We start from the raw sequence: 13,963 nt of genomic DNA on the forward strand, positions 1-13,963 counted from the left end.
TCAGGTCATGATCTTGCGGTTCCTGGGTTCAAGCCCCGCGTCAGGCTCTGTGCTGACAGCTCAGAGCCTGGAGCCTATTTTGGATTCTGTGTCTCCCTCTCTCTCTGACCCTCCCCTGTTCATGCTCTGTTTCTCTCTGTCTCAAAAAATAAATAAACGTTAAAAAAAAAAAAAGTTGGGTGCCTAATGTAAGTTATGGACCTTTTACTCCTCAGGCAGAAGCTCCAGGTTTTGAGCTCCCTTCAGAATGTGGGTTCCTGTGCTGGGGGTAGGATTTATGACAGGACTGTGTCTTAGCCTTTCCTACCCACTTTCAGACCGTTTCCCTCTCATTTGTAGGATATGAAACGGTTCGTTCACCAATTTCCACATTTTGTCAGAGGAAATTGTCCTACATACAGCTTTCGATTTTTTATGTCTATAGAAGGAGGTTAGCTCATGATCTTGAACAGGAACCCTGTATGTTCCCAGTTCTAACACCAACTTCAACATTGTCTGGGGTCACATGGTTACACACACAGCATCTGCTATTCAAAGTGCTGAAAACTTGGAAGACTTCTTTCCTACTGTTAAACTCACTGCAGAGACTAGGAGCCTCGCTAGGTTATTTTACCAGTAGGAGAAACCATTTTACAGGTTTGTAGCTCATTATAAGCAAGTATTTGAGAGTTTTAAATAGATTTTATGTTACAAATTCTAAAGACGGTTACCAGATAACATACAGCAAATTCAATTTCGTCCTCTCTAGTACTTTTAATCTACTCTTGTTCTGATGTCATTGTTATGCAAAAGCCTCTGTTTCTTAACACTGGACATGCCCATTCCTTCGATGGCATGTCTCCATGTTATGTAGTCTCTGCATCATTTCTTTTTTCATCACTGTTAGTAACAGCTCTTGCAATATGGAAAAACAAAGGCACATCATTTTTATACATATATACTTAAAAGATTTACACTTATTTCATTAATGTAGACTTATAATTTAGTTCATAAATTACTAACAGGTTATTCATTTAACATAAATTTTATACTTCCCCACATCTCACTAAAGTTGTAGAAACAGAATATCTGTATTCTAGCTTACTTACAAAATATTTCATCCTGTAGAAAACCTTCAAAAGAAGTACACTTTTCTTGCTAATCAATTTGCTAATAAGGCTACCTGGGGTTCTGTGGTTGGCCAATCTTCTGAAAATAATCTATCAAGAGTACAATAGCATCTAAAATTCTAAATTTATTCTTCATTTCTTGAAAGCTTTCATCTATTTGTAAATGAACCCATAGGACCACCCCTTAAAAGAAGGATAATGAATAAATGGAGACTCTTTTATTATATAATTTTGGGCATTTTACTCAACTCTTTCTATAAAGACTCCATGATGCCAGATACAATATTGAAAATGAGAAAAGCACAGCTGAGAGTCCATATCTAGACATTAGTTCTCAATCAGTATGACATCTAGTTAAATTAAAAAAATTTTTTTTCTACAGTGAATATGCATAGTTATAATGATATCTATCCACTAGAACATAAGGTAGGTAGTATACTACTTGTGGCTCACAGTGAGAAAATTGGTTCAGTATCAAGTTGGCACTCAAAAAATGATCTTGTGATTGCAGGCACACATAAGCATCCAGGGCAAGAGTTCTATTCAAATGGTAAGGGAATGCTTAGGTAGACAAAAAGAAGAAGGCAATTAATACAATGGCTTTTATAAGTAATGCACAACATTAGATCATTGTATTATTGTTAGATTTTCATTATTCTTCTTTCATTTAGTGGGTTTAAAATATTTGTCAAGTATATTATCAAAATTTTGGTAATCAGAAGTGTAGCAGAAACATACAAAAGGTTGAAAACTGTTATCCTAAAGCTACAAGTGAGGATATTTCACGTGTATTTATTGACTTCTATAAAGCTTTAGAAATAATAATAAATGTATATCCCTAAGTGTAATTTGAAGGTTGTGTGATAGTAATAATTTAGTGTAAGAACACTATAAAGTGGGTTTGGAAGGGCACCGGGGTGGCTCAATCGGTTCAGCTTCCAACTCTTTGTTTCGGCTCAGGTCATGATCTCATAGTTCTAGCCCTGCATCGGGCTCTTTGCTGACAGCACAGAGCCTGCTTGGGATTCTCTCTCCTTCTCTCTTTTCCCATCCCCTGCTCACACTGTCTCTATCTCTCTCAAAATTAATTTAAAAAAAAAACTAAAAAAAAAGCAGTTTTGGAGTTGTTAATTTTACTTGCTTATTCCTATGCTATAAAATCAGAAAAAATATTTCAAATACATGTACCAGGTTTGTTCTTGTCATTTGCATTTTTAATAAAAATCAGTACTTTGGGGCACTGGGATGGCTCAGTCAGTTAAGTGTCCGGCTCTTTATTTCAGCTCAGGTTATGATCTTGTGGTTCATGGGGTCAAGCCCCACATCATGCTCTCCACACTGACAGTGTGGAGCCTGCTTGGGATTCACTCTGTCCTCTCTCTCTACTCCTATCCCTCTCTCTTTCTCTTTCTCCCTCAAAATAAACTTTTTAAAAATTAAGAAAAGCAATCAATGCTTTGAAACAATGTACCTTTACATTATTTTACAGATTAGTCATACTTTTGTAATTTTCGCTCTTCAAACCTATTCCCCAAATTCACCCCCTGGCAGTTACATTTAAGGTGATTTTAATAAAGAGGCGCTTGGGTGGTTAAGTGTCCAACTTCAGCTCAGGTCATTATCTCATGATTTGTGAGTTTAAGCCCCACAACGGGCTCTCTGATGTCAGCACAGAGCCCAGTTGGGATTGTCTGTCCCCCTTTCTCTCTGCCCCTTCCCACTCATTCTCTCTCTCTCTCTCTCTCTCTCTCTCACTCTCACTCTCTCACTCTTTCTCTATTTCTCAACAAATAAACTTTAAAATTAATAAAGAAGTAATTTTTGTCCAACTGCATATGTCTATCTTAACATTTCAGATACTTATACACATGTATTAATAAAGAATATGGTGTCACGAACCACTGAGGCAGGGAGAAATTAATTGTGATATTAGTTTTTTACTGGGATATACATTTATAATAATGGAAAAACTGCAGATTATTTCTATCATTTATAAATAGTATAGATCATTTCTTAAGTTTCTTAAAACCTAAGTGACTTCAAAATTAAACACTTTTAGCCAGCCACAAAAATTACATGACTTTGAAAAGAAGAGCATTTGCCTACATATTTTGTCTGTTTTTATTGTAAATAATTTTCCCATGAAATTTGGTATTTTACACATTCTGTTGATGATAATGTTTACTTTCATAGGAAATATTATTGGTATTAGTAACTTTTTATATGCTTTTAATATGAATTTGAATTTATGTTGAATTTATTTGAATTTCCTCTCGGAAATCCAAAGCTAATTACCATTTTAAAATCCTTTAAAGTTGCTATATTAAGTGCAGGACATCAAAAATCACATGTTATTTAGAACCAATCACATAGGCGGGGTGCCTGGGTGGCTCATTAGATTGAGCCTCCGATTTCATTTCAGGTCATAATCTCACCATTGGTGAGTTCGAGCCCCATGTCAGGCTCTGTGCTGACATCTCAGAGCCTGGAGCCTTCTTCAGATTCTGTGTCTCCCTCTTCTCCCCTGCTCGTGCTATCTCTCTCTCTCTCAAAAATAAACATTTTTGGGGGCGCCTGGGTGGCTCAGTTGGTTAAGCGTCCGACTTCGGCTCAGGTCATGATCTCACGGTCCGTGAGTTTGAGCCCCACGTCGGGCTCTGTGCTGACAGCTGAGAGCCTGGAGCCTGCTTCAGATTCTGTGTCTCCCTCTCTCTGACCCTCCCCCGTTCATGCTCTGTCTCTCTTTGTCTCAAAAATAAACATTAAAAAATATAAATAAAAAATAATTTTTTTTAAATAATAAAAATAATTTTTAAAAAAAGAACCAATCATACAGAAATCCATGCTAAATTCTAAACATAGACTCAGGTACAATATGCCTTTTAGTAGCCTACTTCTGTTAGAAATATCTTTTTTTTTCCTATTAGAAATGTCTTAAAGTATATGTCACTAATGCATCAAGATGATTAGATTTCTAAAACTCATATTTATTATCCACTTTTTTAAAGTTTGTTAAGCTTATGAAAGAAATATTTGTTGTAAGGAACTATCTCTGAAGAGTGACATAATAATTAAAATTTGTTTAGCACCTCTGTTTCAGAACAGTTACATTTATATTTTCTCACTTGATATTTTCATTAACCTTAAAAATCTGGACTTAAGTTATCTCATTATTTAGAGAAGAAAACTGACATAATAGAAAGACAAAGTAAAACAGAAGAACATTGGTAACATTTCAATCATGGCAGCCACAAAAGTGCACTGCTCAGATCTCATTTCAGGAGAGACCTCCCGCAAGAAGCGTAAGTGAGCTCATAGCCTCCGCCTGCTCTACCTCCTGGATTCACTCTATCTTCTTGGCTAGGCCAAAGCCATTCTCTCCCTGAATGTTCCCAGCCAGTGACCGAGCGCAGTAGGATTCCTAGAGCTAAGCCATCCCTGCCCAATTATTCTCAAGGTAATCTTTGTCCTGGGACTCCCTGTTGGCCTGGCTGAGACTTTCTCAGAACTGCACCGCTGTCTGAGGCTCTTTCCACTCAATGTTCCTTTATTTTCTTCTTTAACAGCCGTCAAACTTGCATTGTAGTCTTCAGGCTCTTCCTGCCCACTCCCTACTCCCTGCTCTTCCTCCACTCCATCCTACACAGGAATCGCCCCAAGTAATTCCTCTGCAAATCCAATCCTGCTGATGTTTGCTACATGGAGAACCTCAGATGATACAATGGCTAAATCTTCATGGATAGTAGATATAAGCTAACATTGGTAGGACCTGTGGTAATTGAGAAATTGTCTGGCTGAAATATTCAATGCTTTTCTTGTTATGTGATTAGAGTTCTTGATAAGGATTTCTGCTTCTAGGAATGGTAAAGAAACATTTTGCAGGCTAACCCAAGTACAGGGAACATCTAGAAAAATTAGACAAAATTTAAAGAAAAAAATATTTGAAGAAATCAGAAAACTAGCAAAATATCAACAACTTTAAGACCAGATCTAGAGAGAAATGAAAAATGAGATAAGCCCAACATGCTGAGTAATTTTACAATAGAAGCATTTGAAAAAGGAAAAAATGGACCAAAGGTGGGGATATAATCCCACAAAAAAGCTATTCAATTTCTAGATAAATACTGCTTATTATCAAGAGATCAAAGATGAAATTTTGTATTTCAGTGTGTAATAATTTTGTGTGAATTTGGGCAAGCTACTTAACCTGTCACATTTTCCTCACTTTAAAATAGTTGTAATACAGTAAAACCTTGGATTGCAAGTAACTTTGTTCTGGAAGTGTTCCACATTTCTAATAAATTTTAATTTGATAAGCAAGCAGTGTCTTGCAATATGAGTAGTACATGACCCAGAACACCACATGATCACAACTGAGCCAATGGTTCTTCTCTCTCACTGTGGGATTGTGGGTGATTTTCTCCCACGTGCAGATGCTCGGTCTCAGACCGTGGTGTTTGGCAGCAGTCAGTAATTTTTCAGAACATTGAAAGGTTCCTAAACTGGCACTAGTGTATATTTTGTCACTTCAAAGCACCTATGAACACCTTTGCTTTTCCATAAAAGAGTAAGCTTAGGAATGCTTTGATTCCTTCTAGGTCAGGCTACCTGCAGATATAGACCCTTTCCTCTGCTGCCTTATTGCCAGTTACATTAAATACAGTATATGACAAAGAGTTTATTAATACTATACTGTAGTCAGCATCTATGTGAGAATATACAGTGGCCCCCAAGCAGAAAAAAATTCCATTGAGCCAATAGATAGCAGTGATTTCATTAGTCATAGTAAAAGGCATTCTACACAATAACCTTCCTCTCTCTTTTCTCCCTCACACCAGCCACAAAGGTTTTCAAAGGTAAGTGCAGGTTAATTTATTTTTCTTTATATTTTATATTTATATATACTGTATTGTTTGATTGTTTTATATTATATTACAGTATTGTAATCATTTTTATTTGAATATTTTTGGGTTGTGGAGCAAATCATCTGAGCTTCCATTATTTCTTACCGGGAAATTCGCTTTGACATACAAGTGCTTTGGATTACAAGCATGTTTCCGAAACAAATTATGTTCACAAACCTAGGTTTTACTGTACTACCTTTTAAGTGTATTGTGAGGCTATATTAACATTTACTGTGCTCTTGAAAGACTGTCCAATACACATTAAACACTAAGATTTTGTTACAGATCTGAAGTAAGAAGTACAATTTACACAGACACACACGTTTTCCAGAAGACACTAGTTTATTTAAACTTATTATATTCAAAAAGTGATTCTCTCAAATGACATTTGAGGTTAACCCACAAAACTTTATCAATATCTATTCTTGGCTGAAAGTACAAGATGAAGATACTCTCATAATGTTCTCTGCTATATGTACGGAAACAGTATATTCTCTAAAGTAGTATTTCAGAAATTTTACTTAGTGGCATGTCATTAAAAATTTTTTTCAAGTGGTTGCCTATTAATTTGTATATTTGAATATATAGTTTTTATAATGCAAATTTAACCATAAAGTGATCAATTAATTATGGGATATGACTTGATTATACTAAATACCATTGTTGTTATTCAATTTGAGGCTAGAATCTTTTGGATATCCTGCTCTATTTTGGAGAAAACGCTGTGCACATAAACATAAACATACTAAGTTGGAGTGGCTTGCCATATTCTTTACAAAAGAATGGGTTAAAAATTCTATAATGCTTAAATACCTTTTTTCTACTAAAACAATTTATGTTGTAATATTAATTTGATAACGGATGGTTTCTTAAGAATGCACCTGATTGCAATGGAACAGAAGGTATATAGCGTTTTTCAGTTTTAAAATGTCAAAATTATTCATTAAGTAGTTCCTGCAATTATCCCATTAAGTCAGCATTAATATTTCCATTATGCAAATGATGCATTGAATCATGTAAATTAAATCATATAAATAAATGGAAAAAAGTATGAATAATAAAACAAAAATGATTGACTGTAGTGTGTGGTGGATGGTTTACCCTTCTAAAGTTTCACTGTTTCCTGGGTAATGATGGTGGAGTAGAGTAAAACTTTCCTCACAAAAAAAAAAAAAAAAGTAATGATTTATGACATTATTAATTGTCTAAATGCCATCTGGACAGACGCATTTCATTCTGAAATTAATTTCCAGAAAGTTTGCAGGAGTTTCAGAAATCATAATTTATTTCTATCTGCATACCCTATTTGGTCAGCTGGCTATTATTTTCTAGCCTGTTGGCACTGATAATTTGGATCAGTTTATATTTCAAACCACTCAGGCACTTAATAGCTTATAAATGTTTATACTGGGACCAAAATAGAGAAGCAAACAATTTTTGAAGGAAAACATCAGTTTGTATACCAGCCATGGACAATACCCAGTAATGTTGGCTTCATTTTTTATTATTAGTTTCACTCTCTCCGTTGTTGAAGCCAAATCCTCATAAGGACTCCCTTTCCATACCAGCCCAGTCTTTGGCAAAATAAACTTTCACGTAATGTATCTTTGTGGGAAAAATCAAAACTACTGAAAGGTGTAAAATTCCTCATAGACTGTTACATTTGTTCAGGTGTCCCAATATCTCTGCCCTCAGATAGTTGCCTCTCATAATGATTCTGAGCATTGCCATGCAAATTACTTTGGCTAATGGATAAGTTTGAGGCTATCCTAGATCAACCAGTTCTAGATGATCTGCCAGCTGACATGAATGTTGAGGCAGAAGCCTGTCCAATCAACACAGAGATTCATAGGAAATAATACAATGATGGTTGTTTAAGAAACTAGATTTTGGAGTGATTGATTTTGCAGCTAAAGTTAATTGTTACAATATAGTTTGTATGGTCAGTCATGAAAAAGTTTCACTCATTGGGCCTGTTTCCAAAGTCCGAAAGCAAATATTCATTAAAAAATGTTTTAAATAGTGACATCCAGGCTTTTTTTTTCTTTTTACAAGGAAATACATTGGAACTCTATGTAGAGTCTTTTGCTCAGAATTATGGTAGCCAGGAGATCATTCTGAAATCTTGCTTTTAATGGATATCAATGGCCAGTATCGTTAAATACTTGCAATACACTAATGATGCTTATATTCACATCATATGTGTTTGTTTAGATGCATTTTTGTATTTCTTTAGATATTAAGTAATTTTTAGTTTTGCTGAAATTTTTCAGCAATTTAAAATCTTTCTTCCACTTCTACATCTGACCATTTCATTTAATATACAATTCTACTAAAAGTTACATTAGGTAAAAAAAGAAACAGCATATTTTCCTTTATTAGGTGGATCATAGGTAGCTATTAGTAAATTTTCCATTACAGTTTTCCATTACAAATTTCCCTGGGTCTGAGGGGAGAGGGGAAAGATATTCACCGGAAAAGTTCCATGTGGTGTATTGTTTGGAATTTGCTTTATAGTTTTATTTACTTTTTGTGATAAATTTATCAGTTTATTTTCTAATAGCAAGAAAAAGACCAAGCTATACTTAACGATGAGTACATAATTACATTTGAAGATTTTACTGAACATTTGTAGATTTCAATGACATTTTATGACAAGTATAGGCATTATGTCATGATATAAGATAGTTTATAAATATAAAACACTACTGGTAAACACAAACAATGTTATTATATATTAATAGGAAATTTCCCAAATTTAAAAAATAAAAAGTCTATTGGAAGATTTAATAAGTCAAATACGCTAATGGAAGGGATGAAAGTTGTAATGTAAATAGGCTTTTCGGCCAAGCATACATCCTAAGAACATGTATCAAATATACACATAAAGTTATTAAGCCCTCGTTGTAAGACCTCACAAGGGTAAAGTTTTTTATATAATTATTATGATGTGTTCATGTAAACTTCAACTTGTCGTTCACTTTGTAGCCAAGTAGGCAATAAACATAGGAACTTATGCCAGAAGACCAAAAAAAAAGTGATAAGCTGACTTGGCTAAAACAATTTTAATCTGTGAATTATATTAAAGTTGAAACTATAATCAGGGTATTTTGACCACCATCAAATTGCCATCTCCATTTTTCTCCACTTTCCATATATTTTAAAAAGACAACCCTCAGAATGAAAGTATTTGCAAATTATATATTTGATAAGGGGTTAATATCCAAAATATATAAGAAAATCCTACAGTTTGATACAGAAAAGAAAAGAAAAGAAAAGAAAAGAAAAGAAAAGAAAAGGAAAGGAAAGAAAAGAAAAGAAAAAAAAGAAAAAAGTGTTGCCAAGGATATGGAGAAATTGGAGCACGTCTAGACTGCTGGTGGGAAGGTAAAATGGTACAGCCACTATGGAAAACAGCATGGAGGTTTCTCAAAAAATTAAAAATACAGCTACCATATGACCCACAAATGAATACCACCTCTGGATAAATGTCCAAAATAATTGAAATCAGGAGGATTTCAAGGAGAAATCCTGTTTATATAAGTCCAAACTCATCAAAATGTGTACATTAAATATGTGCAGTTTTTGTGAATCAAGTGTATCTCAACAAAGCTGTTTATTTTTTTTTAAAGAAAAAACTCTACAGACAAACGTGCACATTTTCCCAACTCTTCCTTCATATATTTTTGAGATTATGTTCTTTTTAAAAAATTGTTTAAGTTTATTCATTTTTGAGAGAGAGAGAGGGAGACAGAGTGTGAGTAGGGTAGGGGCAGAGAGAGAGGGGGAGACACAGAATCCAAAGCAGGCTCCAGGCTCCGCATTGTCAGCACAGAGCCCAATGCCGGACTCAAACCCACCATCCATGAGATCAGGACCTGAGCCAAAGTTGGGTGCTTAACTGACTGAGCCACCCAGGCACCCCGAGATTCTGTTCTTAACACAATCACTCTATATGGTCTGAAAGTGGCTCTAGCTTTATGCAATGGCAGTATCATAGACAATGAGGTTTATCTGGAGCATGATTATTGCTAATTGAAAATTTTCCCAGTTACCCCACTGTGACGACTTGGAAAGTGGTTCTAGGGGAAAAATAATGAATTTAGAAACCAAGTCTTTTTATATCATGTATATATGCCTACAAAACAATTATGTGAGCCTTTGGAAGGCAAATATTTGTCAACAAATTCATGTAATAATCAATCATCCAATAATTTATAATAAACGTAAGACTAGTTTTAAATTGTTAGGATATCTCACTTAAAGTCAGAAATGCGTATCGTTTACAAAAGTGTTGAGATAAGAAATGAAATAGACCTAACATTTAAGTTTGTCACTGATGGTACAGATACAAATATATATGAGCAAAGTATATAATGTGTATGGAAAATTAATATTTAGAAATGTCATAATCCATGTAATCCAATATTCTATTTCTTGTCTTAAAATTTCTTGTGATTAATTCCTCCTTTTAAACTCTCACAGTGTCTGGTAATTATATCTATTATATACTTTGGCATAATAATGCAATAATTTAATATTTACCTTTTCTCTGACTGTGACCTTTTGAAGATCATACTTGTTTCTGGTTTATCTTCTTATCCCTAGTATCTGGCCCAGGAACTCATAATCAGTTGATGCTTAAAAATGACTGCTCAGTGAACTAACATCCCCTTGTCAGCGTTCGCATTTTTTAAAGAAATATTCCACTATATTTCCATCTTAATTCCATAACACATTTCCCATCTCTATCTGAGAGTCTCCATTTAAACTACTCTGTTTAAGGAGGAAGGTAGGAATCTAATAAGAAAGACCAGAAAGAGATTAAAAACCAAAGAAGTAGATGACAATAAAAGAAATAGAAAGACAATCCAAAGACAGAATTATGTAATAGCACCAGGATATCACCATATAATATGTAGGGGGAGAAAATCTAAAGTTTTGGATTTTATGAATCTATCAACTGCATGGTCCATACAGTAAGATAAGCAGGCTTTCACAGTGTTTGACTCTGTTAACTAAAATTATAAAAACAGTTGATGAAAGAAAATAATATTTTAGACAGGCTAATAAAATGCAATTAGAATGGAGACTTCATCTAAATAACTGTAATATCACTACATTGATTCTAAAATATTTCCAACATAAAGTTCTCAAAAGTTGACACTAACGCAAGTGAAATTCTCATAAATCATTAGTGAATTTTCATGAAATAGTCATTGACCTGAGTTTATAAGCATTAATTAAAATTCATAGATGTGTGCTTATGGACAAGCTATCAAATCTGAAAACATATAAGGCCACATCTCAGGTACACGTGAGTTCATGTACCTTATTGGTAAGTTATTTTTTATGAAAATTAATGCCTTAGCCATCCAAAATAAACACATTCTTGCTATGCTACGTTCCTGAATCTTTGTGAATAATTTGGATGACGCTTTATTTGTGCCAAGTAATATGCAATTTAATGAAAAAAAAAATGGTCAATGGCTGTCTATAGAATTACTCAGTTTATATGCACTAAGCCAAAAGATTTAAGGTACTATTAATGGAAAGGACATCTTCAGTGCTAAAAAATAAAAAAACAAATGAGACACAGTTGGGCCAAGATAATTTTGTGACCCAGTTTTTTTGTTGTTTACTATTTGTTTTTATTTATGTAGTTGGTGATGACCCTTAATTGGTAATTACTTCCCCAAATCTATACAGTAGTGCTTCCCTTTACTTTGTGATTTATTCCTGTCGTAGGAAAAACATTTAGAACCTCTTTACATTTCCTTTCCCAGTTTTACATACTAGCATGAATAAAGACCATGCAAAATATCACATCTCTAATCTTTGTTCCTAGCTTATATTTGATCACATAAATTTAATATCCCTTTTGAAATTTATAAACAGGATAATCTAATTTACTGTTAATAAAACAGGTAAATCAGTTCAGTTCAGTGAGCATTTATAAAGGACCTACTGTGGGTAAAGCACTACATCAGGTTCTGATTATACAAACATTCTATGATGTTTTTGAAAGTCAACTGCTTATTGGAAAAATAATTTACATTTAGTGGGAAATGTGAAGTTGAAAGTCTATTACATAATGAGTTGTATCTCAATAAATCTTTCAGAGTGCTTCTTCCTTCAGAAGAGGCTGAGCCAAAAGATTTGTAATGGCAACAAGTCTTCCCTCAAAAGTAAAGGAGACAGTGTACTCTGATGTCAATGTCAGTTAAAATGCCCTCGACTATCAGTGCAGGACCACCTAGGTTAGAGAGAAAGCCTCTATAGTTTCTGAATTTTGACATGTACACTATAATGTACACATCTTATACTTATGTCCTTTCAGCTGGAACCAATTGTTTTCCTGTCAAAATGCTTCAAAAAGATTCATTGTTTACTTTTCAGAGAAGACTGAAGCTTGGCTCTGGGCTATCAGTTCCTAGACAGTTCTGCTTATAAGGATCACAAAATAAATGTCACTGCCATATCCAAGTTTCAATATCTAACAGGAATCACCTGCTTTTCAGTCTTCCAAAAAGATGAGATCCTGATAGCATGTATTCCCCCACAGCTGATTCAAACTCCAGAAAATAAGAGTTGTAGAATTATCCTATTGTATTTGGGGAAATTTGCTTTCTAGGTCATAGGAGAAGAAACTGTATGCATGGTGCTCTGTCCAATATGATGTTGGGAAATATATTAGCAATGTCTGGTGGGGAGGGGGAGATGCTTCCCCAATAGAAAGAATAGGTATGGAAGAGGCTTGGGAAAAGAAAACGGAGGCTAAAGATGCTAGAGGCTAATCAGGGCCTATAAATATCAGTATCAGGTGTAACTATTATTCTAAAATAACTTGTAGATAAGTGGACACCAGTACAAAATAATCAGGTCAATGGCCCATAATAGTCATACTCCAATAAAGGGTTACAGGAACTTGAGGACAGGCCATGGATCTATAAATATCCCCTGTGCCTTGCTTACAGCTCTACCCCCTGCCCTCCTACAGCCACTGCAACCGGTTTCTTATACATGTTTCTAGAAATATTCTAAGTTGGAATAGGTTTTGTGTGTATAGGCATTTTTAAAAATAATTACCTCTATTTTAAAACTACATTTAAATGACCATATTTTAGATCCAAGAAAATGAAAATACTAATTCAAAAGTATATATGCAATCCTATGTTTATGCAATCCTATGTTTATTGCAACATTATCTGTAATAATAAATAGTCAAGATATGGAAGCAACCCAAGTGTCCATCCATAGATAAATGGATAAGGAAAATGTGGTACACACACACACACACACACACACACACACACACACACACCTAGAATAATATGCAGCCATGAAAAAGGATGAAATCATGCCATTTGTGACAGCATGGATGGACCTACAGGGAATTATACTAAGTGACCTAAATCAGACAGAGAAAGAAAAACACAATATGATTTCACTTACATGTGGAAAAAAACAAATGAATAAACAAACAAAAGCAGAATCAGATCTATAAGTACAAAGACCAAACTGATGGTAGTCAGAGAGGAGGGGGATGGGGGATGGGGAAAATGGGTGAAGGGGAGTGGGTGATACAGGCTTACAGTTGTGGAATGAATAAGTCATGAGAATAAAATACAAAGCCTAAGGAATTTAGTCAATCACGTTGCAATAGGGTTGGGTGGTGACAGATGGCAGCTCCACCTGTGGTGAGCACTGCATAATGTATAAACTTGCTGAATCACTATATTGTACATCTGAAATCAGTGTAACATTGTGTGTCAACTAAACTCAAATAAAAAAATACATATTTATTTTCTATTCTGTATTACACATTTTTCTGCATCACACTTATTTACATATCTGGTAAATTAGTTCCTATTAATGCAAATAGAACTGCCTCATTTAGTTTTGAGGATTACAGCTTTCCATAGTATCAATGCTCCATGACTCACTTAA

General features: G+C 34.5%; 2 pseudogenes; one reads left to right on the forward strand and one right to left on the reverse strand.

The window, feature by feature from the left end:
* The window catches only part of LOC124521107 (protein SET-like), a 176,729-nt pseudogene that overhangs the window by 38,725 nt on the left and 124,041 nt on the right, over positions 1–13,963 (reverse strand).
* LOC124521510 (uncharacterized) lies at positions 9,988–10,193 on the forward strand (annotated as a pseudogene).

Source organism: Lynx rufus, unplaced genomic scaffold, assembly GCF_022079265.1.
Source record: "Lynx rufus isolate CCGP_SWC_20201006 ecotype Redwood Valley unplaced genomic scaffold, mLynRuf1.p SCAF_3, whole genome shotgun sequence".
NCBI classification, from domain to species: Eukaryota; Metazoa; Chordata; class Mammalia; order Carnivora; family Felidae; genus Lynx; species Lynx rufus.